Source organism: Pseudophryne corroboree, unplaced genomic scaffold, assembly GCF_028390025.1.
Source record: "Pseudophryne corroboree isolate aPseCor3 unplaced genomic scaffold, aPseCor3.hap2 scaffold_279, whole genome shotgun sequence".
Lineage (NCBI taxonomy): Eukaryota > Metazoa > Chordata > Amphibia > Anura > Myobatrachidae > Pseudophryne > Pseudophryne corroboree.
The window spans coordinates 132,067-159,369 of record NW_026969452.1 but is presented as its reverse complement, the minus strand read 5'-3'; the positions used below and the strand labels follow the sequence as shown (position 1 = coordinate 159,369).

The window sequence follows — 27,303 nt, the reverse complement described above, 5'->3', positions numbered from 1 at the left end:
ACAAGTGATATATTAAAATCATCTTTCCAGCTTGAATTTCAATGATGCATTGGGGCAACGATTTTGTGAGAAACATCTTCACCCTTAAATAAAGATTTTCTTAATTCCTTACCTGTGTGCTAATTAGATATCACCTTGTTTTCACATTAAACAGACTTCCACATGAGAAAGCAGCAAGGATGCAGTGGCGTTAATGTTTCCTGGTGTCAACCTGTATTATTTCAGTAGATATTGAAATGAGGATGCATCTTGCTGCCTTTCCAATGAAGCAAGTTTAATTTAGTAATAGGTGAAAAACCATCCCTACAAATATGTTAATCAGATACTTGGCTTTGTGGACACTTTTCAGAGAACAAATTAGTTAGCATAAAAATAAAGCCAGAAAATGAAGAGCTGTTTAATCACTCAATTGGATTTTTCTGCCAGCATATTTCTTTTTCTCTGCAACCCACTGCCAAATTGTGCTTCCTAGCTGTTTTTATAAAATCACTGAATCAAATCTAACTCTGATTACATCAGAGAAGGCCAGGTACCCTACACCATAACAGGGGGTTTGAAATTTTGACTTGTCTACTTAAAGATCACCAAAATCTGATAACAAGGTCAATTAAGTCCCTGGGTGGGATTGAACCACCAACCTTTTGGTTAATAGCCTTACACACTAACCGATTGCGCCACAACGACACTTTGCGAAAGAACATACTGACAAAGGCTAATAAGCATTCATCTAGAACGATTCCTAGAAACATTTTAAAAAGTCAATAATGTGGAGAGTTTTTGTAAGATGTTTCTTCCATCAACCAATGAAGAAACACATTGGTACTTTCCCATGATGAGTGAGTGCTTCAGGATCTCTTGCACTTACATGTGCAGCAGAGTACTGTAATGGAAGCATGCTGGGTCCATAACCCAGAGGTAGGCAGATTGAAACTATCCTCTGCTATATGCATTTTTTTTTGTTAATTAAAGTAATCCAAAACTGGGATTGATATTTTTGCTCTTTTATTTTTACTTAAAGTACAATAACTTTTACCATTTTAATTTGTTTTAATAGTATATTGACAGTATTGTTTTCTTTCAAAAATCCAATTAATTTTCTTTACCCGATTATTAAAATGGTAATTGACAAAAACAAACTACATTGTCACCAGAAGAGCAATACAAAATGTACAAGTGATATATTAAAATCATCTTTCCAGCTTGAATTTCAATGATGCATTGGGGCAACGATTTTGTGAGAAACATCTTCACCCTTAAATAAAGATTTTCTTAATTCCTTACCTGTGTGCTAATTAGATATCACCTTGTTTTCACATTAAACAGACTTCCACATGCGAAAGCAGCAAGGATGCAGTGGCGTTAATGTTTCCTGGTGTCAACCTGTATTATTTCAGTAGACATTGAAATGAGGATGCATCTTGCTGCCTTTCCAATGAAGCAAGTTTAATTTAGTAATAGGTGAAAAACCATCCCTACAAAGGTGTTAATCAGAGACTTGGCTTTGTGGACACTTTTCAGAGAACAAATTTGTTAGTATAAAAATAAAGCCAGAAAATGAAGAGCTGTTTAATCACTCAATTGGATTTTTCTGCCAGCATATTTCTTTTTCTCTGCAACCCACTGCTAAATTGTGCTTCCTAGCTGTTTTTATAAAATCACTGAATCAAATCTAAACATCAGAGAAGGCCAGGTACCCTACACCATAACAGTGGGTTTGAAATTTTGACTTGTCTACTTAAAAATCACCAAAATCTGATAACAAGGTCAATTAAGTCCCTGGGTGGGATTGAACCACCAACCTTTTGGTTAATAGCCTTACACACTAACTGATTGCGCCACAGCGACACTTTGCGAAAGTACTTACTGACAAAGGCTAATAAGCATTCATCTAGAATGATTCCTAGAAACATTTTAAAAAGTCAATAATGTGGAGAGTTTTTGTAAGATGTTTCTTCCATCAACCAATGAAGAAACACATTGGTACTTTCCCATGATGAGTGAGTGCTTCAGGATCTCTTGCACTTACATGTGCAGCAGAGTACTGTAATGGAAGCATGCTGGGTCCATAACCCAGAGGTAGGCAGATTGAAACTATCCTCTGCTATATGCATTTTTTTTGTTAATTAAAGTAATCCAAAACTGGGATTGATATTTTTGCTCTTTTATTTTTACTTAAAGTACAATAACTTTTACCATTTTAATTTGTTTTAATAGTATTGTTTTCTTTCAAAAATCCTATTAATTTTCTTTACCCGATTATTAAAATGGTAATTGACAAAAACAAACTACATTGTCACCAGAAGAGCAATACAAAATGTACAAGTGATATATTAAAATCATCTTTCCAGCTTGAATTTCAATGATGCATTGGGGCAACGATTTTGTGAGAAACATCTTCACCCTTAAATAAAGATGTTCTTAATTCCTTACCTGTGTGCTAATTAGATATCACCTTGTTTTCACATTAAACAGACTTCCACATGAGAAAACAGCAAAGATGCAGTGGCGTTAATGTTTCCTGGTGTCAACCTGTATTATTTCCGTAGATATTGAAATGAGGATGCATCTTGCTGCCTTTCCAATGAAGCAAGTTTAATTTAGTAATAGGTGAAAAACCATCCCTACAAAGATGTTAATCAGATACTTGGCTTTGTGGACACTTTTCAGAGAACAAATTTGTTATCATAAAAATAAAGCCAGAAAATGAAGAGCTGTTTAATCACTCAATTGGATTTTTCTGCCAGCATTTTTCTTTTTCTCTGCAACCCACTGCTAAATTGTGCTTCCTAGCTGTTTTTTTATAAAATCACTTAATCAAATCTAACTCTGATTACATCAGAGAAGGCCAGGTACCCTACACCATAAGAGGGGGTTTGCAATTTTGACTTGTCTACTTAAATATTACCAAAATCTGATCACAAGGTCAATTACATCCCTCGATGGGATTGAACCACCAACCTTTTGATTAATAGCTGAACACACTAACCGATTGCGCCACAGAGACACTTTGCGAAAAGTACATACTGACAAAGACTAATAAGCATTCATCTAGAACGTTTCCTAGAAAAACTTTAAAAAGTCAATAATCTGGAGAGTTTTTGTAAGATGTTTCTTCCAGCAACCAATGAAGAAACACATTGTTACTTTCGCATGATGAGTGAGTGCTTCAGGATCTCTTGCACTTACATGTGCAGCAGAGTACTGCAATGGAAGCATGCTGGGCCCATAACCCAGAGGTAGGCAGATTGAAACTATCCTTTGCTATATGCATTTTTTTTTTGTTCATTAAAGTAATCCAAAACTGGGATTGATATTTTAGCTTTTATTTTTACTTAAAGTACAATAACTTTTACCATTTTAATTTGTTTTAATAGTATATTGACAGTATTGTTTTCTTTCAAAAATCCAATTAATTTTCTTTACCCGATTATTAAAATGGTAATTGACAAAAACAAACTACATTGTCACCAGAAGAGCAATACAAAATGTACAAGTGATATATTAAAATCATCTTTCCAGCTTGAATTTCAATGATGCATTGGGGCAACGATTTTGTGAGAAACATCTTCACCCTTAAATAAAGATTTTCTTAATTCCTTACCTGTGTGCTAATTAGATATCACCTTGTTTTCACATTAAATCAGACTTCCACATGAGAAAGCAGCAAGGATGCAGTGGCGTTAATGTTTCCTGGTGTCAACCTGTATTATTTCAGTAGATATTGAAATGAGGATGCATCTTGCTGCCTTTCCAATGAAGCAAGTTTAATTTAGTAATAGGTGAAAAACCATCCCTACAAATATGTTAATCAGATACTTGGCTTTGTGGACACTTTTCAGAGAACAAATTCGTTAGCATAAAAATAAAGCCAGAAAATGAAGAGCTGTTTAATCACTCAATTGGATTTTTCTGCCAGCATATATCTTTTTCTCTGCAACCCACTGCTAAATTGTGCTTCCTAGCTGTTTTTTTTATAAAATCACTGATTCAAATCTAACTCTGATTACATCAGAGTAGGCCAGGTACCCTACACCATAAGAAGGGGGTTTGAAATTTTGACTTGTCTACTTAAAGATCACCAAAATCTGATAACAAGGTCAATTACATCCCTGGGTGGGATTGAACCACCAACCCTTTGATTAATAACCAAACACACTAACAGATTGCGCCACAGAGACACTTTACAAACATACATACTGACAAAGGCTAATAAGCATTCATCTAGAACGTTTCCTAGAAAAACTTTAAAAAGTCAATAGTCTGGAGAGTTTTTGTAAGATGTTTCTTCCATCAACCAACGAAGAAACACATTGGTACTTTCCCATGATGAGTGAGTGCTTCAGGATCTCTTGCACTTACATGTGCAGCAGAGTAGTGCAATGGAAAAATGCTGGGCCCATAACCCAGAGGTAGGCAGATTGAAACTATCCTCTGCTATATGCATTTTTTTTTGTTAATTAAAGTAATCCAAAACTGGGATTGATATTTTTGCTCTTTTATTTTTACTTAAAGTACAATAACTTTTACCATTTTAATTTGTTTTAATAGTATATTGACAGTATTGTTTTCTTTCGAAAATCCACTTAATTTTCTTTACCCTATTATTAAAATGGTAATTGACAAAAACAAACTACATTGTCACCAGAAGAGCAATACAAAATGTACAAGTGATATATTAAAATCATCTTTCCAGCTTGAATTTCAATGATGCATTGGGGCAACGATTTTGTGAGAAACACCTTCACCCTTAAATAAAGATTTTCTTAATTCCTTACCTGTGTGCTAATTAGATATCACCTTGTTTTCACATTAAACAGACTTCCACATGCGAAAGCAGCAAGGATGCAGTGGCGTTAATGTTTCCTGGTGTCAACCTGTATTATTTCAGTAGACATTGAAATGAGGATGCATCTTGCTGCCTTTCCAATGAAGCAAGTTTAATTTAGTAATAGGTGAAAAACCATCCCTACAAAGGTGTTAATCAGAGACTTGGCTTTGTGGACACTTTTCAGAGAACAAATTTGTTAGCATAAAAATAAAGCCAGAAAATGAAGAGCTGTTTAATCACTCAATTGGATTTTTTTGCCAGCATATTTCTTTTTCTCTGCAACCCACTGCTAAATTGTGCTTCCTAGCTGTTTTTATAAAATCACTGAATCAAATCTAACTCTGATTACATCAGAGAAGGCCAGGTACCCTACACCATAACAGGGGGTTTGAAATTTTGACTTGTCTACTTAAAGATCACCAAAATCTGATAACAAGGTCAATTACGTCCCTGGGTGGGATTGAACCACCAACCTTTTGGTTAATAACCATACACACTAACTGATTGCGCCACAGCGACACTTTGCAAAAGTACATACTGACAAAGGCTAATAAGCATTCGTCTAGAACGTTTCCTAGAAACATTTTAAAAAGTCAATAATGTGGAGAGTTTTTGTAAGATGTTTCTTCCATCAACCAATGAAGAAACACATTGGTACTTTCCCATGATAAGTGAGTGCTTCAGGACCTCTTGCACTTACATGTGCAGCAGAGTACTGTAATGGAAGCATGCTGGGTCCATAACCCAGAGGTAGGCAGATTGAAACTATCCTCTGCTATATGCATTTTTTTTTGTTAATTAAAGTAATCCAAAACTGGGATTGATATTTTTGCTCTTTTATTTTTACTTAAAGTACAATAACTTTTACCATTTTAATTTGTTTTAATAGTATATTGACAGTATTGTTTTCTTTCAAAAATCCAATTAATTTTCTTTACCCGATTATTAAAATGGTAATTGACAAAAACAAACTACATTGTCACCAGAAGAGCAATACAAAATGTACAAGTGATATATTAAAATCATCTTTCCAGCTTGAATTTCAATGATGCATTGGGGCAACGATTTTGTGAGAAACATTTTCACCCTTAAATAAAGATTTTCTTAATTCCTTACCTGTGTGCTAATTAGATATCACCTTGTTTTCACATTAAACAGACTTCCACATGAGAAAAAAGCAAAGATGCAGTGGCGTTAATGTTTCCTGGTGTCAACCTGTATTATTTCCGTAGATATTGAAATGAGGATGCATCTTGCTGCCTTTCCAATGAAGCAAGTTTAATTTAGTAATAGGTGAAAAACCATCCCTACAAAGATGTTAATCAGATACTTGGCTTTGTGGACACTTTTCAGAGAACAAATTTGTTAGCATAAAAATAAAGCCAGAAAATGAAGAGCTGTTTAATCACTCAATTGGATTTTTCTGCAAGCATATTTCTTTTTCTCTGCAACCCACTGCTAAGTTGTGCTTCCTAGCTGTTCTTTTATAAAATCACTTAATCAAATCTAACTCTGATTACATCAGAGAAGGCCAGGTACCCTACACCATAAGAGGGGGTTTGAAATTTTGACTTGTCTACTTAAAGATCACCAAAATCTGATAACAAGGTAAATTACGTCCCTGGGTAGGATTGAACCACCAACCTTTTGGTTAATAACCGAACATGCTAACTGATTGTGCCACAGAGACACATTGCAAAAGTATATACTGACAAAGGCTAATAAGCATTCATCTAGAACGTTTCCTAGAAAAACTTTAAAAAGTCAATAATCTGGAGAGTTTTTGTAAGATGTTTCTTCCATCAACCAATGAAGAAACACATTGGTACTTTCCCATGATGAGTGAGTGCTTCAGGATCTCTTGCACTTACACGTGCAGCAGAGTACTGCAATGGAAGCATGCTGGGCCCATAACCCAGAGGTAGGCAGATTGAAACTATCCTCTGCTATATGCATTTTTTTTTGTTAATTAAAGTAATCCAAAACTGGGATTGATATTTTGCTCTTTTATTTTTACTTAAAGTACAATAACTTTTATTATTTTAATTTGTTTTAATAGTATATTGACAGTATTGTTTTCTTTCAAAAATCCACTTAATTTTATTTACCCGATTATTAAAATGGTAATTGACAAAAACAAACTACATTGTCACCAGAAGAGCAATACAAAATGTACAAGTGATATATTAAAATCATCTTTCCAGCTTGAATTTCAATGATGCATTGGGGCAACGATTTTGTGAGAAACATCTTCACCCTTAAATAAAGATTTTCTTAATTCCTTACCTGTGTGCTAATTAGATATCACCTTGTTTTCACATTAAACAGACTTCCACATGAGAAAGCAGCAAGGATGCAGTGGCGTTAATGTTTCCTGGTGTCAACCTGTAATATTTCAGTAGATATTGAAATGAGGATGCATCTTGCTTTTTTTCTAATGAAGCAAGTTTAATTTAGTAATAGGTTAAAAACCATCCCTACAAAGGTGTTAATCAGAAACTTGGCTTTGTGGACACTTTTCAGAGAACAAATTTGTTAGCATAAAAATAAAGCCAGAAAATGAAGAGCTGTTTAATCACTCAATTGGATTTTTTGGCCAGCATATTTCTTTTTCTCTGCAACCCACTGCTAAATTGTGCTTCCTAGCTGTTTTTATAAAATCACTGAATCAAATCTAACTGTGATTACATCAGAGAAGGCCAGGTACCCTACACCATAAGAGGGGGTTTGAAATTTTGACTTGTCTACATAAAGATCACCAAAATCTGATAACAAGGTCAATTACGTCCCTGGGTGGGATTGAACCACCAACCTTTTGGTTAATAGCTTTACACAGTAACTGATTGCGCCACAGCAACACTTTGCAAAAGTACATACTGACAAAGGCTAATAAGCATTCATCTAGAACGATTCCTAGAAACATTTTAAAAAGTCAATAATGTGGAGAGTTTTTGTAAGATGTTTCTTCCATCAACAAATGAAGAAACACATTGGTACTTTCCCATGATGAGTGAGTGCTTCAGGATCTCTTGCACTTACATGTGCAGCAGAGTACTGTAATGGAAGCATGCTGGGCCCATAACCCAGAGGTAGGCAGATTGAAACTATCCTCTGCTATATGCATTTTTTTTTGTTAATTAAAGTAATCCAAAACTGGGATTGATATTTTTGCTCTTTTATTTTTACTTAAAGTACAATAACTTTTACCATTTTAATTTGTTTTAATAGTATATTGACAGTATTGTTTTCTTTCAAAAATCCAATTAATTTTCTTTACCCGATTATTAAAATGTTAATTGACAAAAACAAACTATATTGTCACCAGAAGAGCAATACAAAATGTACAAATGATATATTAAAATCATCTTTCCAGCTTGGATTTCAATGATGCATTGGGGCAACGATTTTGTGAGAAACATTTTCACCCTTAAATAAAGATTTTCTTAATTCCTTACCTGTGTGCTAATTAGATATCACCTTGTTTTCACATTAAACAGACTTCCACATGAGAAAAAAGCAAAGATGCAGTGGCGTTAATGTTTCCTGGTGTCAACCTGTATTATTTCCGTAGATATTGAAATGAGGATGCATCTTGCTGCCTTTCCAATGAAGCAAGTTTAATTTAGTAATAGGTGAAAAACCATCCCTACAAAGATGTTAATCAGATACTTGGCTTTGTGGACACTTTTCAGAGAACAAATTTGTTATCATAAAAATAAAGCCAGAAAATGAAGAGCTGTTTAATCACTCAATTGGATTTTTCTGCCAGCATTTTTCTTTTTCTCTCCAACCCACTGCTAAATTGTGCTTCCTAGCTGTTTTTTTATAAAATCACGTAATCAAATCTAACTCTGATTACATCAGAGAAGGCCAGGTACCCTACACCATAAGAGGGGGTTTGCAATTTTGACTTGTCTACTTAAATATCACCAAAATCTGATCACAAGGTCAATTACGTCCCTGGGTGGGATTGAACCACCAACCTTTTGATTAATAGCTGAACACACTAACCGATTGCGCCACAGAGACACTTTGCAAAAAGTACATACTGACAAAGACTAATAAGCATTCATCTAGAACGTTTCCTAGAAAAACTTTAAAAAGTTAATAATCTGGATAGTTTTTGTAAGATGTTTCTTCCAGCAACCAATGAAGAAACACATTGGTACTTTCGCATGATGAGTGAGTGCTTCAGGATCTCTTGCACTTACATGTGCAGCAGAGTACTGCAATGGAAGCATGCTGGGCCCATAACCCAGAGGTAGGCAGATTGAAACTATCCTTTGCTATATGCATTTTTTTTGTTCATTAAAGTAATCCAAAACTGGGATTGATATTTTAGCTTTTATTTTTACTTAAAGTACAATAACTTTTACCATTTTAATTTGTTTTAATAGTATATTGACAGTATTGTTTTCTTTCAAAAATCCACTTAATTTTCTTTACCCTATTATTAAAATGGTAATTGACAAAAACAAACTACATTGTCACCAGAAGAGCAATACAAAATGTACAAGTGATATATTAAAATCATCTTTCCAGCTTGAATTTCAATGATGCATTGGGGCAACAATTTTGTGAGAAACATCTTCACCCTTAAATAAAGATTTTCTTAATTCCTTACCTGTGTGCTAATTAGATATCACCTTGTTTTCACATTAAACAGACTTCCACATGAGAAAGCAGCAAGGATGCAGTGGCGTTAATGTTTCCTGGTGTCAACCTGTATTATTTCAGTAGATATTGAAATGAGGATGCATCTTGCTGCCTTTCCAATGAAGCAAGTTTAATTTAGTAATAGGTGAAAAACCATCCCTACAAAGATGTTAATCAGATACTTGGCTTTGTGGACACTTTTCAGAGAACAACTTTGTTAGCATAAAAATAAAGCCAGAAAATGAAGAGCTATTTAATCACTCAATTGGATTTTTTTTGCCAGCATATTTCTTTTTCTCTGCAACCCACTGCTAAATTGTGCTTCCTAGCTGTTTTTATAAAATCACTGAATCAAATCTAACTCTGATTACATCAGAGAAGGCCAGGTACCCTACACCATAACAGGGGTTTTCGAAATTTTGACTTGACTACTTAAAGATCACCAAAATCTGATAACAAGGTCAATTACATCCCTGGGTGGGATTGAACCACCAACCTTTTGGTTAATAGCCGTACACACTAACTGATTGCACCTCAGCGACACTTTGCAAAAGTACATACTGACAAAGGCTAATAAGCATTCATCTAGAACGTTTCCTATAAAAACTTTAAATAGTCAATAATCTGGAGAGTTTTTGTAAGATGTTTCTTCCATCAACCAATGAAGAAACACATTGGTACTTTCCCATAATGAGTGAGTGCTTCAGGATCTCTTGCACTTACATGTGCAGCAGAGTACTGTAATGGAAGCATGCTGGGTCCATAACCCAGAGGTAGGCAGATTGAAACTATCCTCTGCTATATGCATTTTTTTTGTTCATTAAAGTAATCCAAAACTGGGATTGATATTTTTGCTCTTTTATTTTTACTTAAAGTACAATAACTTTTACCATTTTAATTTGTTTTAATAGTATATTGACAGTATTGTTTTCTTTAAAAAATCCACTTAATTTTCTTTACCCGATTATTAAAATGGTAATTGACAAAAACAAACTACATTGTCACCAGAAGAGCAATACAAAATGTTCAAGTGATATATTAAAATCATCTTTCCAGCTTGGATTTCAATGATGCATTGGGGCAACGATTTTGTGAGAAACATCTTCACCCTTAAATAAAGATTTTCTTAATTCCTTACCTGTGTGCTAATTAGATATCACCTTGTTTTCACATTAAACAGACTTCCCCATGAGGAAGCAGCAAGGATGCAGTGACGTTTCCTGGTGTCAACCTGTATTATTTCAGTAGACATTGAAATGAGGATGCATCTTTGATGCCTTTCCAATTAAGCATTTTTAATTCAGTAATAGGTGAAAAACCATTCCTACAAAGGTGTTAATCAGAGACTTGGCTTTGTGGACACTTTTCAGAGAGCAAATTTGTTAGCATAAACATAAAATCAGAAAATGAAGAGCTGTTTAATCACTCAATTGGATTTTTCTGCCAGCATTTTTCTTTTTCTCTGCAACCCACTGCTAAATTGTGCTTCCTAGCTGTTTTTTTATAAAATCACTTAATCAAATCTAACTCTGATTACATCAGAGAAGGCCAGGTACCCTACACCATAAGAGGGGGTTTGCAATTTTGACTTGTCTACTTAAATATCACCAAAATCTGATCACAAGGTCAATTACGTCCCTGGGTGGGATTGAACCACTAACCTTTTGATTAATAGCTGAACACACTAACCGATTGCGCCACAGAGACACTTTGCAAAAAGTACATACTGACAAAGACTAATAAGCATTCATCTAGAACGTTTCCTAGAAAAACTTTAAAAAGTCAATAATCTGGAGAGTTTTTGTAAGATGTTTCTTCCAGCAACCAATGAAGAAACACATTGGTACTTTCGCATGATGAGTGAGTGCTTCAGGATCTCTTGCACTTACATGTGCAGCAGAGTACTGCAATGGAAGCATGCTGGGCCCATAACCCAGAGGTAGGCAGATTGAAACTATCCTTTGCTATATGCATTTTTTTTTGTTCATTAAAGTAATCCAAAACTGGGATTGATATTTTAGCTTTTATTTTTACTTAAAGTACAATAACTTTTACCATTTTAATTTGTTTTAATAGTATATTGACAGTATTGTTTTCTTTCAAAAATCCACTTAATTTTCTTTACCCTATTATTAAAATGGTAATTGACAAAAACAAACTACATTGTCACCAGAAGAGCAATACAAAATGTACAAGTGATATATTAAAATCATCTTTCCAGCTTGAATTTCAATGATGCATTGGGGCAACAATTTTGTGAGAAACATCTTCACCCTTAAATAAAGATTTTCTTAATTCCTTACCTGTGTGCTAATTAGATATCACCTTGTTTTCACATTAAACAGACTTCCACATGAGAAAGCAGCAAGGATGCAGTGGCGTTAATGTTTCCTGGTGTCAACCTGTATTATTTCAGTAGATATTGAAATGAGGATGCATCTTGCTGCCTTTCCAATGAAGCAAGTTTAATTTAGTAATAGGTGAAAAACCATCCCTACAAAGATGTTAATCAGATACTTGGCTTTGTGGACACTTTTCAGAGAACAACTTTGTTAGCATAAAAATAAAGCCAGAAAATGAAGAGCTATTTAATCACTCAATTGGATTTTTTTTGCCAGCATATTTCTTTTTCTCTGCAACCCACTGCTAAATTGTGCTTCCTAGCTGTTTTTATAAAATCACTGAATCAAATCTAACTCTGATTACATCAGAGAAGGCCAGGTACCCTACACCATAACAGGGGTTTTCGAAATTTTGACTTGTCTACTTAAAGATCACCAAAATCTGATAACAAGGTCAATTACATCCCTGGGTGGGATTGAACCACCAACCTTTTGGTTAATAGCCGTACACACTAACTGATTGCACCTCAGCGACACTTTGCAAAAGTACATACTGACAAAGGCTAATAAGCATTCATCTAGAACGTTTCCTATAAAAACTTTAAATAGTCAATAATCTGGAGAGTTTTTGTAAGATGTTTCTTCCATCAACCAATGAAGAAACACATTGGTACTTTCCCATAATGAGTGAGTGCTTCAGGATCTCTTGCACTTACATGTGCAGCAGAGTACTGTAATGGAAGCATGCTGGGTCCATAACCCAGAGGTAGGCAGATTGAAACTATCCTCTGCTATATGCATTTTTTTTGTTCATTAAAGTAATCCAAAACTGGGATTGATATTTTTGCTCTTTTATTTTTACTTAAAGTACAATAACTTTTACCATTTTAATTTGTTTTAATAGTATATTGACAGTATTGTTTTCTTTAAAAAATCCACTTAATTTTCTTTACCCGATTATTAAAATGGTAATTGACAAAAACAAACTACATTGTCACCAGAAGAGCAATACAAAATGTTCAAGTGATATATTAAAATCATCTTTCCAGCTTGGATTTCAATGATGCATTGGGGCAACGATTTTGTGAGAAACATCTTCACCCTTAAATAAAGATTTTCTTAATTCCTTACCTGTGTGCTAATTAGATATCACCTTGTTTTCACATTAAACAGACTTCCCCATGAGGAAGCAGCAAGGATGCAGTGACGTTTCCTGGTGTCAACCTGTATTATTTCAGTAGACATTGAAATGAGGATGCATCTTTGATGCCTTTCCAATTAAGCATTTTTAATTCAGTAATAGGTGAAAAACCATTCCTACAAAGGTGTTAATCAGAGACTTGGCTTTGTGGACACTTTTCAGAGAGCAAATTTGTTAGCATAAACATAAAATCAGAAAATGAAGAGCTGTTTAATCACTCAATTGGATTTTTCTGCCAGCATTTTTCTTTTTCTCTGCAACCCACTGCTAAATTGTGCTTCCTAGCTGTTTTTTTATAAAATCACTTAATCAAATCTAACTCTGATTACATCAGAGAAGGCCAGGTACCCTACACCATAAGAGGGGGTTTGCAATTTTGACTTGTCTACTTAAATATCACCAAAATCTGATCACAAGGTCAATTACGTCCCTGGGTGGGATTGAACCACTAACCTTTTGATTAATAGCTGAACACACTAACCGATTGCGCCACAGAGACACTTTGCAAAAAGTACATACTGACAAAGACTAATAAGCATTCATCTAGAACGTTTCCTAGAAAAACTTTAAAAAGTCAATAATCTGGAGAGTTTTTGTAAGATGTTTCTTCCAGCAACCAATGAAGAAACACATTGGTACTTTCGCATGATGAGTGAGTGCTTCAGGATCTCTTGCACTTACATGTGCAGCAGAGTACTGCAATGGAAGCATGCTGGGCCCATAACCCAGAGGTAGGCAGATTGAAACTATCCTTTGCTATATGCATTTTTTTTTGTTCATTAAAGTAATCCAAAACTGGGATTGATATTTTAGCTTTTATTTTTACTTAAAGTACAATAACTTTTACCATTTTAATTTGTTTTAATAGTATATTGACAGTATTGTTTTCTTTCAAAAATCCACTTAATTTTCTTTACCCTATTATTAAAATGGTAATTGACAAAAACAAACTACATTGTCACCAGAAGAGCAATACAAAATGTACAAGTGATATATTAAAATCATCTTTCCAGCTTGAATTTCAATGATGCATTGGGGCAACAATTTTGTGAGAAACATCTTCACCCTTAAATAAAGATTTTCTTAATTCCTTACCTGTGTGCTAATTAGATATCACCTTGTTTTCACATTAAACAGACTTCCACATGAGAAAGCAGCAAGGATGCAGTGGCGTTAATGTTTCCTGGTGTCAACCTGTATTATTTCAGTAGATATTGAAATGAGGATGCATCTTGCTGCCTTTCCAATGAAGCAAGTTTAATTTAGTAATAGGTGAAAAACCATCCCTACAAAGATGTTAATCAGATATTTTGCTTTGTGGACACTTTTCAGAGAACAAATTTGTTAGCATAAAAGTAAAGCCAGAAAATGAAGAGCTGTTTAATCACTCAATTGGATTTTTTTGCCAGCATATTTCTTTTTCTCTGCAAACCACTGCTAAATTGTGCTTCCTAGCTGTTTTTATAAAACCACTGAATCAAATCTAACTCTGATTACATCAGAGAAGGCCAGGTACCCTACACCATAACAGGGGTTTTTGAAATTTTGACTTGTCTACTTAAAGATCACCAAAATCTGATAACAAGGTCAATTACGTCCCTGGGTGGGATTGAACCACCAACCTTTTGGTTAATAGCCGTACACACTAACTGATTGCGCCACAGCGACACTTTGCAAAAGTACATACTGACAAAGGCTGATAAGCATTCATCTAGAACTTTTCCTAGAAAAACTTTAAATAGTCAATAATCTGGAGAGTTTTTGTAAGATGTTTCTTCCATCAACCAATGAAGAAACACATTGGTACTTTCCCATGATGAGTGAGTGCTTCAGGATCTCTTGCAATTACATGTGCAGCAGAGTACTGTAATGGAAGCATGCTGGGTCTATAGCCCAGAGGTAGGCAGATTGAAACTATCCTCTGCTATATGCATTTTTTTTTGTTAATTAAAGTAATCCAAAACTGGGATTGATATTTTTGCTCTTTTATTTTTACTTAAAGTACAATAACTTTTACCATTTTAATTTGTTTTAATAGTATATTGACAGTATTGTTTTCTTTCAAAAATCCACTTAATTTTCTTTACCCGATTATTAAAATGGTAATTGACAAAAATAAACTGATGAGGATACTACTGCAGTCTTTGTTTCGTCTGTACCCGCTGAAAGAGCAGCAAAAGGTGGAGATCTTGATGGGACAGTTGAAAGGGCTTGCACTTAGAGAGGTTACTTCTTGGCCTACTGAAGAGAAGAAGACTGTGGACCAGATCCTCAACAGGCTTGCTACCACATTTGACACAAGGACAGTGTCAGAACTTAAAATGCACTTCTTTGCTCGAAAGCAACAACCAGGAGAGTCACTACGGGGCTATGCCCTCAGCTTGCAGGAAGCACTCAGAGATGTTCAGCAAGCAGACCCTGAGGAAGTGCATGACAAAGAGAAAATGTTATTGGACCAGTTCACTGAAGGTGCAAGGGGCGAATTTGTAAAAACTCAGCTGCGACTATTGAGATTGCAGAAGCCTAGAAGCACATTCCTGGATTTTAAAGAGGCTGCGATTAAAGTTCTAGGCTCTAGTCTTACTTCAGGGGCTGTTCCACAAGAGTCTATTCCAGAGATGCCACGGTATCAAGAGAATTCTGATGCCCAGGAGTCAAGTTTTAAAGGAGCTACTTACCCACCTACAGTAAAAGGAGTGACAGTGCCATGTTCAAAGACATGCATATTTGACTCTTCTAGTGAGTTACGAGGTCAGCTGGCTGAACTGACACGTAGTGTGACAGAGATGCGCAGAGACCTGCAGATTCTGAAGAGACAGCAGGCACTGCTCCATGAAGAAATGGAATGGTGCCAGGAGAGGAGACCACTGAACAGTTCCCAATGGGACCTACATAGAAACATGGAGACACTTTTTTCCAACCACTTTGCCTCCCAAAGGCGACCCATTTTTCAAAGCTGTGAAGGAAGCGGACAAATTAAGAGAGAATTTGAGCAGCCAGATCATTTAAACTCCAAATTCATGTGGTTAACCCGTTATGTTAGCCAATGCCCGGTGGTTCAAGTTTGCATCAATGGAGTCTCAATGCCCACTCTCTTAGACACTGGATCACAAGTGACCACAATACAAGCAACACAGTTTGAGCAGCATTGGACTGAGGAACAGATGTTTCCGTCAACTTCCACATTGATAAACCCGATTGCAAGCAATGGGCACTGCATCCCTTGCAAAGGATACTGGGAAGCTGAAATTCAAATCGGACGAACAGTGCTACCACAGCAAGGCTTCATCATCACCACTGCCCAAGATGATGGATTGCCTCCAGTGATAGTGGGCATGAATGTGTTGCGGAACTGCTGTGAGGAGCTCGTAGCAGCACTCCAAGGAGAGTTTCAAACTGACAAGCTCCAGGAGAAACAAGGCCTTCAACCTGGGATAGCCAAACAAAAGGGAAGAATGATAACAGAATTATCTGTAAGAGAGGAACATGAAAAAAATAAGGCTAGCCAAATAATGATAGAAATGCCCATCTCCAGTGTCCAGATTATCCGAAAGAATGCTTCAATGTTAGGCATGAATAATATAGCATCCAGTTCTAGAAACTGTGAGCAACCTATTCAAGGAACCAGTTTTGACCACCTGCAAGATAAAAGTCAGATGATAAGACACCTCAAAGCCTTACTGAAGACTGGGAAATACCTGACCAAGCGACAAAGGCAAGAATCCTCGCCAGAACTCCTGAAGTTGTTGAGACAGCGAGAAAGGCTGTTTGAAGAGAAAGGACAGTTGGTTCGATGTAGTGAAGATCCTAATACTCATTATAGGATCAGTCAACTTGTAATTCCAAGACAAAGTGCTTGTTATGTGCTTGAAGAATATCACGACAGGTCAGGTCACCCTGGGTGCAAAAGGATGGAAACAAGCATCTGGAAAAAGTTCTTTTGGGTTGAAATGAGGGAAGACATCAAGAGATGGTGCCGAAACTGTCCAACCTGTTCTGTAAGAAGAACCTTGCTGCCTCTTTCTCTCCAGAATCCATTGTCCCAAACCAGCTGTGATACTGAATCCCAAGATGGAATGGAAGAGGCTCATAAAATGTATTTACAGCAGACTAAGGTGGTTTGTCACCGACAAGGAGGCAAGAAGACTAGGGCTTGCAAAACAGAAAACCACCATAGTCAGCTGCAGTTTTGTACAGCATGTCCCAAAGACAGTTTAGAAAGAGTTCAATACTCATCCATGGCAGGGGGGTTGAGGTTTCCTAGACAAACTTTTCAAGACCATATACTGTCCAGATTTCAACCGATTGCTCCAGGAGCATGTGTTAATGTACTATAGCACAAAAGGAATTATACCTATCAGATACTGATGTTAAAAATGTTGATACATGTTAATGTTTCAGACATAAACTGTGTTCACTAATGAATGTGACTGGATATAATGAGAAGTTTATATAGGGATAAAACCAAAATGCGTGAGGACACGCATGTTTTGGGGGGGGGGGGCACGTGTGATATCCCATAACAACAAGGACATTTTTGACAACAGTGTAGTTGCCTGTGCCATTTTAAATAAAGTTTATTTAAAAGAAAATTGAACAGCAGTTTGAGAAGTCAGTTGGAGCCATGGTGAGGAAAGAGCTGGCGACGCCATTACGCAGAGATGAGCAGCTGAGAGAGGGGAGACAAATAAGCTGAAAATTGCATGAGAGAGTAAGCAGTAGTGCAAAATACAGCAGTGGAAGTGCAGCAATTAACAAGTAAGAACGCCATGACACTCTCAGCCAAGAGAGTGCACAGCAAGTGTCAGAGACAGGAGAGTATAAAGCCTTTATACCAATGCTGACTGGCCTACATCTGAGGGGAAACTGCCTCAGAAACATCTATTGACTGGGTGAGATAAATCCATATTTATATTGAAACCTACTCCACTGCAAAGGACATTATCCTATATTTACTATACCTATGCAGCGATTTACATGGGAAGCAGCTCCAGTTTGTTTTAAACAATCATCTTTACTACACAGAGCTACAATATTTTGTTCACAGCTAAAGGAGACAATAGCTGCATATAACTATGTAACAACATAACCGGGCCCCAACGTGCACATAGAGACTCCCTGCTGTGACACCAATGTTATCTGGGACTTAAATATTGTCTGCATAAGTTGATTTCTATTACTAAGCAACATAGTATTAATCTCAGATTTAGTTATATTACCATTTGTGTAATGACTTAAAGTGTATATGGTGTCTGTGTTTAAGTTGCTTGAATCAAATCTTTCCCTTCCCTACTGTAATCAGTTCCTTTTCTGAGTTATGTGGTAAACCATTTATTCTTTCATACAAAGCCCTGCCTGCCTTTCTTTGTGTCTGGGGAAACCTTGCCTCTCTGCCAGGAATAGAGAAGAGCTGCTGCTGAAGGAGGAATAGTCCATCAAGGTATCCCTGACCTGTTCCACATAGTTTACACACTTGTTATACCGGGGTGTTACATTGTGTGTGACTGACCTTAGGAAGAAACCGGAGCCTCCGCTGCAGTGACCCAGCAACCAGGGCACGGGAGTATACAGCGCCGCTGGGAGTGATGAAGCTGCAGTAAAGATGTCTATTAGACCTAGCCTGCTGCAGCCCTTGTAGATTCTCATAAAAAAAGTTCTTCTTTTCTTGTCAAAATTAATAGCTAAGAATAGGCTGCTTGAGGCAGGCCCCTGTTAAGTGGCCTGCTACTGAAGGCAACAACTACAAACTGAGCTCCCTGTTCATGGAAGCGGGGTTATAGAGGAGAATGCGCTGAGCATCTTGGGAACAGTCAAAAGCTTTGAGCCGGTTGGTGCCTCAGATCAAGATCCTACTCTACACCCCAATGTGAATCCTTGTGGAGTCCAGTGTACCCCACAGAAGAAATTAATGTGTCACACCCATTGGCAGCAACCTTAGAATAGCTGCTGACGGGCACAATTGAGAAAGGAAGGGGGGGGGACATTTGAATCCAGCACATAGATGCAATTCAAATATGTAATTTGAACCTTCCTATTTTAAAATATAATGGATGAACCTCACCCTGTGAGAACAATCTTCATGATCAAGAGATCTCATATGCAAAATAAGTATGAGTTGGGATAGGGCTGGGGAGGGTGGCTGCTCGGGCAGCCCCTCCCCCGTCAAGTTAAGGAGATTCAACTGAGGAAGCACAAGGGAACTCTCGTCTGGTGACAACAACTGCAGGGAGACCACATCTTTTCAGATGAACATGGGAGGGCGGAAGGCTGCCTAATACTGAAGCACCATCAAATATCAAACCATATGCAATAACTAGTACAAGCATTCCTGGGGGAAGGTCTGCAGGAGACGAATTTGCATACGGTGATGTCATCCAAGCAGTGGGCCAAAGTTGGCTGGAACCCTCATCTGCATATGAAAAGAGAAAAGGGTTATGCAGGGCATGGCGGCCTTTTGCGGCGCTTGGATGACCCCTAGTTCGCATTAAACACCTCCACCCTCCTTCGGTGTGGGGCTCATGTTGGCTATGCCCCAGCCCCTGAAGCATTGAAGCTGATTTCTTGCAGCAGCTGGGCACTGTAACAGCTCCAGAGCTGCTCTGTAAGGCAAATAAAAGGGTGTGGGCCCTGCAGCACTACCTGTAGTTCACATTGTGCGTTGGAAGGCACAAAGTAAGCAGACGGGAGAAGTCAGGATAGTGCGCAAGGGCATAGAAGGGAGCGGCTCAAGAAAAGAGAAGTGGAAACAGACAGCAAACTAGGCTGGAGAGAGACCTGAGACAAAGAGATCTGAATTATACGAGAGCCGACCAGGGGAAACACAAATTATGCAGTCAAGTTTCCCACATTTGGGGAAATCGCAGGGGCAGCACACCCAGAGTGCAATGGGTGAGCCTTGCCCTGGGAGAAGCACCTTCAAGATCATAGTATCTCACCTGGCAGGTAAGTAGGAGTTGGGCTAGAGCTGGGGAGGGTCGCTGCTCGGGCACCCCCCTGTCAAGTGAAGGAGATCCAACTGAGGCAGCACAATGGAACTCTCGAAAGAAGAACAATGCTAGAGGAAGATCTGAGACAAAGAAATCTGACTTTTACCAGAGCTGACCAGCGGAAGACACAAACACAGTTCCCCACTACCACAAATAATGCAGGCGAGTTTCCCACATTTGGGGAAATCACAGGGGTCAGCATAGCCAGAATGCAATGAATGAACCTTACCCTGGGTGAACAATCTTCATGACCATGGTGTCTCCTATGCAAAATAAGTATGATTTGGGATAGGGCTGGGGAGGGCCGCTGCTCAGGCACATCTCTGTCAAGTAAAGGAAATTCAACTGAGGCAGCACAAGGGAACTCTCATCTGGGGACAACAACTGCAGGGAGAACACATATTTTCAGATGAACATGGGAGGGCAGAAGGCTGCCTAATACTGAAGCACCCCCAAACAACAAACCAAATGCAACAACTAGTGCAAGCATTCCTGGGGGAAGGCCTGCAGCAGATGGATTTGCATATGGTGATGTTATCCAAGCAGTGGGTCAAAGTTGGCTTCAACCCTCATCTGCATATGAAAAGAGAAAAGGGGCGTGCAGGGCATGGCGGCCTTTTGCGCTGCTTGGATGACCCCTAGATCGCATTAAACACCCCCACCCTCCTTTGGTGTGGGGCTCATGTTGGCCATGCCCCATCCCATGAAGCATTCAAGCTGATTTATTGCAGCAGCAGGGCACTGTAACAGCTCCAGAGCTGCTCTGTAAGGCAAGTAAAAGGGTGTGGGCCCTGCAGCACTACCTGTAGTTTGCATTGTGCATTGGAAGGCACAAAGTAAGCAGACAGGAGGAGAAGTCAGGATAGTGCACAAGGGTATAGAAGGGAGGGGCTCAAGAAAAAAGAAGTGGAAACAGACAGCAAACTAGGCTGGAGAGAGACCTGAGACAAAGATATCTGAATTATACGAGAGCCGACCAGAGGAAACACAAATTATGCAGTCAAGTGTCCCACATTTGGGGAAATCGTAGGAGCAGCACACCCAGAGTGCAATGGGTGAGCCTTGCCCTGGGAGAAGCACCTTCCTGATTATAGTATCTCACCTGGCAGGTAAGTAGGAGTTGGGCTAGAGCTTGGGAGGGTCGCTGCTCGGGCACCCCCCTGTCAAGTGAAGGAGATCCAACTGAGGCAGCACAAGGAAACTCTCGAAAGAAGAACAAGGCTAGAGGAAGATCTGAGACAAAGAAATCTGACTTTTACCAGAGCTGACCAGAGGAAAGCACAAACACAGTCCCCCACTACCACAAATAATGCAGTCGAGTTTCCCAAATTTGGGGAAATCACAGGGGTCAGCATACCCAGAATGCAATGAATGAACCTCACCCTGGGAGAACAATCTTCATGACCATGGTATCTCCTATGCAAAATAAGTATGATTTGGGATAGGGCTGGGGAGGGCCGCTGCTCAGGCACATCTCTGTCAAGTAAAGGAGATTCAACTGAGGCAGCACAAGGGAACTCTCATCTGGGGACAACAACTGCAGGGAGAACACATATTTTCAGATGAACATGGGAGGACAGAAGGCTGCCTAATACTGAAGCACCCCCAAACAACAAACCAAATGCAACAACTAGTAAAAGCATTCCTGGGTGAAGGTCTGCAGAAGACGGATTTGCATACGGTGATGTCATCCAAGCAGTGGGCCAAAGTTGGCTGGAACCCTCATCTGCATATGAAAAGAGAAAAGGGTTATGCAGGGCATGGCGGCCTTTTGCGGCGCTTGGATGACCCCTAGTTCGCATTAAACACCTCCACCCTCCTTCGGTGTGGGGCTCATGTTGGCTATGCCCCAGCCCCTGAAGCATTGAAGCTGATTTCTTGCAGCAGCTGGGCACTGTAACAGCTCCAGAGCTGCTCTGTAAGGCAAATAAAAGGGTGTGGGCCCTGCAGCACTACCTGTAGTTCGCATTGTGCGTTGGAAGGCACAAAGTAAGCAGAAGGGAGAAGTCAGGATAGTGCGCAAGGGCATAGAAGGGAGCGGCTCAAGAAAAGAGAAGTGGAAACAGACAGCAAACTAGGCTGGAGAGAGACCTGAGACAAAGAGATCTGAATTATACGAGAGCCGACCAGGGGAAACACAAATTATGCAGTCAAGTTTCCCACATTTGGGCAAATCGCAGGGGCAGCACACCCAGAGTGCAATGGGTGAGCCTTGCCCTGGGAGAAGCACCTTCAAGATCATAGTATCTCACCTGGCAGGTAAGTAGGAGTTGGGCTAGAGCTGGGGAGGGTCGCTGCTCGGGCACCCCCCTGTCAAGTGAAGGAGATCCAACTGAGGCAGCACAATGGAACTCTCGAAAGAAGAACAATGCTAGAGGAAGATCTGAGACAAAGAAATCTGACTTTTACCAGAGCTGACCAGCGGAAGACACAAACACAGTTCCCCACTACCACAAATAATGCAGGCGAGTTTCCCACATTTGGGGAAATCACAGGGGTCAGCATAGCCAGAATGCAATGAATGAACCTTACCCTGGGTGAACAATCTTCATGACCATGGTGTCTCCTATGCAAAATAAGTATGATTTGGGATAGGGCTGGGGAGGGCCGCTGCTCAGGCACATCTCTGTCAAGTAAAGGAAATTCAACTGAGGCAGCACAAGGGAACTCTCATCTGGGGACAACAACTGCAGGGAGAACACATATTTTCAGATGAACATGGGAGGGCAGAAGGCTGCCTAATACTGAAGCACCCCCAAACAACAAACCAAATGCAACAACTAGTGCAAGCATTCCTGGGGGAAGGCCTGCAGCAGATGGATTTGCATATGGTGATGTTATCCAAGCAGTGGGTCAAAGTTGGCTTCAACCCTCATCTGCATATGAAAAGAGAAAAGGGGCGTGCAGGGCATGGCGGCCTTTTGCGCTGCTTGGATGACCCCTAGATCGCATTAAACACCCCCACCCTCCTTTGGTGTGGGGCTCATGTTGGCCATGCCCCATCCCATGAAGCATTCAAGCTGATTTATTGCAGCAGCAGGGCACTGTAACAGCTCCAGAGCTGCTCTGTAAGGCAAGTAAAAGGGTGTGGGCCCTGCAGCACTACCTGTAGTTTGCATTGTGCATTGGAAGGCACAAAGTAAGCAGACAGGAGGAGAAGTCAGGATAGTGCACAAGGGTATAGAAGGGAGGGGCTCAAGAAAAAAGAAGTGGAAACAGACAGCAAACTAGGCTGGAGAGAGACCTGAGACAAAGATATCTGAATTATACGAGAGCCGACCAGAGGAAACACAAATTATGCAGTCAAGTGTCCCACATTTGGGGAAATCGTAGGAGCAGCACACCCAGAGTGCAATGGGTGAGCCTTGCCCTGGGAGAAGCACCTTCCTGATTATAGTATCTCACCTGGCAGGTAAGTAGGAGTTGGGCTAGAGCTTGGGAGGGTCGCTGCTCGGGCACCCCCCTGTCAAGTGAAGGAGATCCAACTGAGGCAGCACAAGGAAACTCTCGAAAGAAGAACAAGGCTAGAGGAAGATCTGAGACAAAGAAATCTGACTTTTACCAGAGCTGACCAGAGGAAAGCACAAACACAGTCCCCCACTACCACAAATAATGCAGTCGAGTTTCCCAAATTTGGGGAAATCACAGGGGTCAGCATACCCAGAATGCAATGAATGAACCTCACCCTGGGAGAACAATCTTCATGACCATGGTATCTCCTATGCAAAATAAGTATGATTTGGGATAGGGCTGGGGAGGGCCGCTGCTCAGGCACATCTCTGTCAAGTAAAGGAGATTCAACTGAGGCAGCACAAGGGAACTCTCATCTGGGGACAACAACTGCAGGGAGAACACATATTTTCAGATGAACATGGGAGGACAGAAGGCTGCCTAATACTGAAGCACCCCCAAACAACAAACCAAATGCAACAACTAGTAAAAGCATTCCTGGGTGAAGGTCTGCAGAAGACGGATTTGCATACGGTGATGTCATCCAAGCAGTGGGCCAAAGTTGGCTGGAACCCTCATCTGCATATGAAAAGAGAAAAGGGTTATGCAGGGCATGGCGGCCTTTTGCGGCGCTTGGATGACCCCTAGTTCGCATTAAACACCTCCACCCTCCTTCGGTGTGGGGCTCATGTTGGCTATGCCCCAGCCCCTGAAGCATTCAAGCTGATTTCTTGCAGCAGCTGGGCACTGTAACAGCTCCAGAGCTGCTCTGTAAGGCAAATAAAAGGGTGTGGGCCCTGCAGCACTACCTGTAGTTCGCATTGTGCGTTGGAAGGCACAAAGTAAGCAGACGGGAGAAGTCAGGATAGTGCGCAAGGGCATAGAAGGGAGCGGCTCAAGAAAAGAGAAGTGGAAACAGACAGCAAACTAGGCTGGAGAGAGACCTGAGACAAAGAGATCTGAATTATACGAGAGCCGACCAGGGGAAACACAAATTATGCAGTCAAGTTTCCCACATTTGGGGAAATCGCAGGGGCAGCACACCCAGAGTGCAATGGGTGAGCCTTGCCCTGGGAGAAGCACCTTCAAGATCATAGTATCTCACCTGGCAGGTAAGTAGGAGTTGGGCTAGAGCTGGGGAGGGTCGCTGCTCGGGCACCCCCCTGTCAAGTGAAGGAGATCCAACTGAGGCAGCACAATGGAACTCTCGAAAGAAGAACAATGCTAGAGGAAGATCTGAGACAAAGAAATCTGACTTTTACCAGAGCTGACCAGCGGAAGACACAAACACAGTTCCCCACTACCACAAATAATGCAGGCGAGTTTCCCACATTTGGGGAAATCACAGGGGTCAGCATACCCAGAATGCAATGAATGAACCTTACCCTGGGTGAACAATCTTCATGACCATGGTGTCTCCTATGCAAAATAAGTATGATTTGGGATAGGGCTGGGGAGGGCCGCTGCTCAGGCACATCTCTGTCAAGTAAAGGAAATTCAACTGAGGCAGCACAAGGGAACTCTCATCTGGGGACAACAACTGCAGGGAGAACACATATTTTCAGATGAACATGGGAGGGCAGAAGGCTGCCTAATACTGAAGCACCCCCAAACAACAAACCAAATGCAACAACTAGTGCAAGCATTCCTGGGGGAAGGCCTGCAGCAGATGGATTTGCATATGGTGATGTTATCCAAGCAGTGGGTCAAAGTTGGCTTCAACCCTCATCTGCATATGAAAAGAGAAAAGGGGCGTGCAGGGCATGGCGGCCTTTTGCGCTGCTTGGATGACCCCTAGATCGCATTAAACACCCCCACCCTCCTTTGGTGTGGGGCTCATGTTGGCCATGCCCCATCCCATGAAGCATTCAAGCTGATTTATTGCAGCAGCTGGGCACTGTAACAGCTCCAGAGCTGCTCTGTAAGGCAAGTAAAAGGGTGTGGGCCCTGCAGCACTACCTGTAGTTTGCATTGTGCATTGGAAGGCACAAAGTAAGCAGACGGGAGGAGAAGTCAGGATAGTGCACAAGGGTATAGAAGGGAGGGGCTCAAGAAAAAAGAAGTGGAAACAGACAGCAAACTAGGCTGGAGAGAGACCTGAGACAAAGATATCTGAATTATACGAGAGCCGACCAGAGGAAACACAAATTATGCAGTCAAGTGTCCCACATTTGGGGAAATCGTAGGAGCAGCACACCCAGAGTGCAATGGGTGAGCCTTGCCCTGGGAGAAGCACCTTCCTGATTATAGTATCTCACCTGGCAGGTAAGTAGGAGTTGGGCTAGAGCTTGGGAGGGTCGCTGCTCGGGCACCCCCCTGTCAAGTGAAGGAGATCCAACTGAGGCAGCACAAGGAAACTCTCGAAAGAAGAACAAGGCTAGAGGAAGATCTGAGACAAAGAAATCTGACTTTTACCAGAGCTGACCAGAGGAAAGCACAAACACAGTCCCCCACTACCACAAATAATGCAGTCGAGTTTCCCAAATTTGGGGAAATCACAGGGGTCAGCATACCCAGAATGCAATGAATGAACCTCACCCTGGGAGAACAATCTTCATGACCATGGTATCTCCTATGCAAAATAAGTATGATTTGGGATAGGGCTGGGGAGGGCCGCTGCTCAGGCACATCTCTGTCAAGTAAAGGAGATTCAACTGAGGCAGCACAAGGGAACTCTCATCTGGGGACAACAACTGCAGGGAGAACACATATTTTCAGATGAACATGGGAGGACAGAAGGCTGCCTAATACTGAAGCACCCCCAAACAACAAACCAAATGCAACAACTAGTAAAAGCATTCCTGGGTGAAGGTCTGCAGAAGACGGATTTGCATACGGTGATGTCATCCAAGCAGTGGGCCAAAGTTGGCTGGAACCCTCATCTGCATATGAAAAGAGAAAAGTGTTATGCAGGGCATGGCGGCCTTTTGCGGCGCTTGGATGACCCCTAGTTCGCATTAAACACCTCCACCCTCCTTCGGTGTGGGGCTCATGTTGGCTATGCCCCAGCCCCTGAAGCATTCAAGCTGATTTCTTGCAGCAGCTGGGCACTGTAACAGCTCCAGAGCTGCTCTGTAAGGCAAGTAAAAGGGTGTGGGCCCTGCAGCACTACCTGTAGTTCGCATTGTGCGTTGGAAGGCACAAAGTAAGCAGACGGGAGAAGTCAGGATAGTGCGCAAGGGCATAGAAGGGAGCGGCTCAAGAAAAGAGAAGTGGAAACAGACAGCAAACTAGGCTGGAGAGAGACCTGAGACAAAGAGATCTGAATTATACGAGAGCCGACCAGGGGAAACACAAATTATGCAGTCAAGTTTCCCACATTTGGGGAAATCGCAGGGGCAGCACACCCAGAGTGCAATGGGTGAGCCTTGCCCTGGGAGAAGCACCTTCATGATCATAGTATCTCACCTGGCAGGTAAGTAGGAGTTGGGCTAGAGCTGGGGAGGGTCGCTGCTCGGGCACCCCCCTGTCAAGTGAAGGAGATCCAACTGAGGCAGCACAAAGGAACTCTCGAAAGAAGAACAAGGCTAGAGGAAGATCTGAGACAAAGAAATCTGACTTTTACCAGAGCTGACCAGAGGAAAGCACAAACACAGTCCACCACTACCACAAATAATGCAGTCGAGTTTCCCACATTTGGGGAAATCACAGGGGTCAGCATACCCAGAGTGCAATGAATGAACCGCACCCTGGGAGAACAATCTTCATAACAATGGTATCTCCTATGCAAAATAAGTATGATTTGGGATATGGCTGGGGAGGGCCGCTGCTCAGGCACATCTCTGTCAAGTAAAGGAGATTCAACTGAGGCAGCACAAGGGAACTCTCATCTGGGGACAA

At 40.5% G+C, this 27,303-nt stretch overlaps 14 non-coding genes across 14 annotated transcripts; all 14 read right to left on the bottom strand.

Moving 5' to 3' along the window:
* Nucleotides 1-19,814: 19,814 nt before the first annotated feature.
* Nucleotides 19,815-19,977, bottom strand: LOC135014072 (U1 spliceosomal RNA). The gene has a single exon (XR_010212645.1). It is a non-coding gene; the product is annotated as a U1 spliceosomal RNA (small nuclear RNA).
* Nucleotides 19,978-20,130: 153 nt separating this feature from the next.
* On the bottom strand, nt 20,131-20,293 carry LOC135014011 (U1 spliceosomal RNA). Its single transcript, XR_010212591.1, has one exon. It is a non-coding gene; the product is annotated as a U1 spliceosomal RNA (small nuclear RNA).
* Nucleotides 20,294-20,967: 674 nt separating this feature from the next.
* Nucleotides 20,968-21,130, bottom strand: LOC135014120 (U1 spliceosomal RNA). Its single transcript, XR_010212689.1, has one exon. It is a non-coding gene; the product is annotated as a U1 spliceosomal RNA (small nuclear RNA).
* A 152-nt stretch (nt 21,131-21,282) lies between these two features.
* On the bottom strand, nt 21,283-21,446 carry LOC135014100 (U1 spliceosomal RNA). Its single transcript, XR_010212672.1, has one exon. It is a non-coding gene; the product is annotated as a U1 spliceosomal RNA (small nuclear RNA).
* Nucleotides 21,447-22,117: 671 nt separating this feature from the next.
* Nucleotides 22,118-22,280, bottom strand: LOC135014106 (U1 spliceosomal RNA). Its single transcript, XR_010212678.1, has one exon. It is a non-coding gene; the product is annotated as a U1 spliceosomal RNA (small nuclear RNA).
* Nucleotides 22,281-22,433: 153 nt separating this feature from the next.
* On the bottom strand, nt 22,434-22,596 carry LOC135014010 (U1 spliceosomal RNA). Its single transcript, XR_010212590.1, has one exon. It is a non-coding gene; the product is annotated as a U1 spliceosomal RNA (small nuclear RNA).
* A 674-nt stretch (nt 22,597-23,270) lies between these two features.
* On the bottom strand, nt 23,271-23,433 carry LOC135014118 (U1 spliceosomal RNA). The gene has a single exon (XR_010212688.1). It is a non-coding gene; the product is annotated as a U1 spliceosomal RNA (small nuclear RNA).
* A 152-nt stretch (nt 23,434-23,585) lies between these two features.
* LOC135014088 (U1 spliceosomal RNA) lies at nt 23,586-23,749 on the bottom strand. Its single transcript, XR_010212661.1, has one exon. It is a non-coding gene; the product is annotated as a U1 spliceosomal RNA (small nuclear RNA).
* A 671-nt stretch (nt 23,750-24,420) lies between these two features.
* LOC135014071 (U1 spliceosomal RNA) lies at nt 24,421-24,583 on the bottom strand. The gene has a single exon (XR_010212644.1). It is a non-coding gene; the product is annotated as a U1 spliceosomal RNA (small nuclear RNA).
* Nucleotides 24,584-24,736: 153 nt separating this feature from the next.
* Nucleotides 24,737-24,899, bottom strand: LOC135013992 (U1 spliceosomal RNA). The gene has a single exon (XR_010212577.1). It is a non-coding gene; the product is annotated as a U1 spliceosomal RNA (small nuclear RNA).
* Nucleotides 24,900-25,573: 674 nt separating this feature from the next.
* On the bottom strand, nt 25,574-25,736 carry LOC135014117 (U1 spliceosomal RNA). The gene has a single exon (XR_010212687.1). It is a non-coding gene; the product is annotated as a U1 spliceosomal RNA (small nuclear RNA).
* A 152-nt stretch (nt 25,737-25,888) lies between these two features.
* On the bottom strand, nt 25,889-26,052 carry LOC135014077 (U1 spliceosomal RNA). Its single transcript, XR_010212650.1, has one exon. It is a non-coding gene; the product is annotated as a U1 spliceosomal RNA (small nuclear RNA).
* A 671-nt stretch (nt 26,053-26,723) lies between these two features.
* Nucleotides 26,724-26,886, bottom strand: LOC135014020 (U1 spliceosomal RNA). The gene has a single exon (XR_010212599.1). It is a non-coding gene; the product is annotated as a U1 spliceosomal RNA (small nuclear RNA).
* A 152-nt stretch (nt 26,887-27,038) lies between these two features.
* LOC135013945 (U1 spliceosomal RNA) lies at nt 27,039-27,202 on the bottom strand. The gene has a single exon (XR_010212532.1). It is a non-coding gene; the product is annotated as a U1 spliceosomal RNA (small nuclear RNA).
* Between the last annotated feature and the right edge of the window lie 101 nt (nt 27,203-27,303).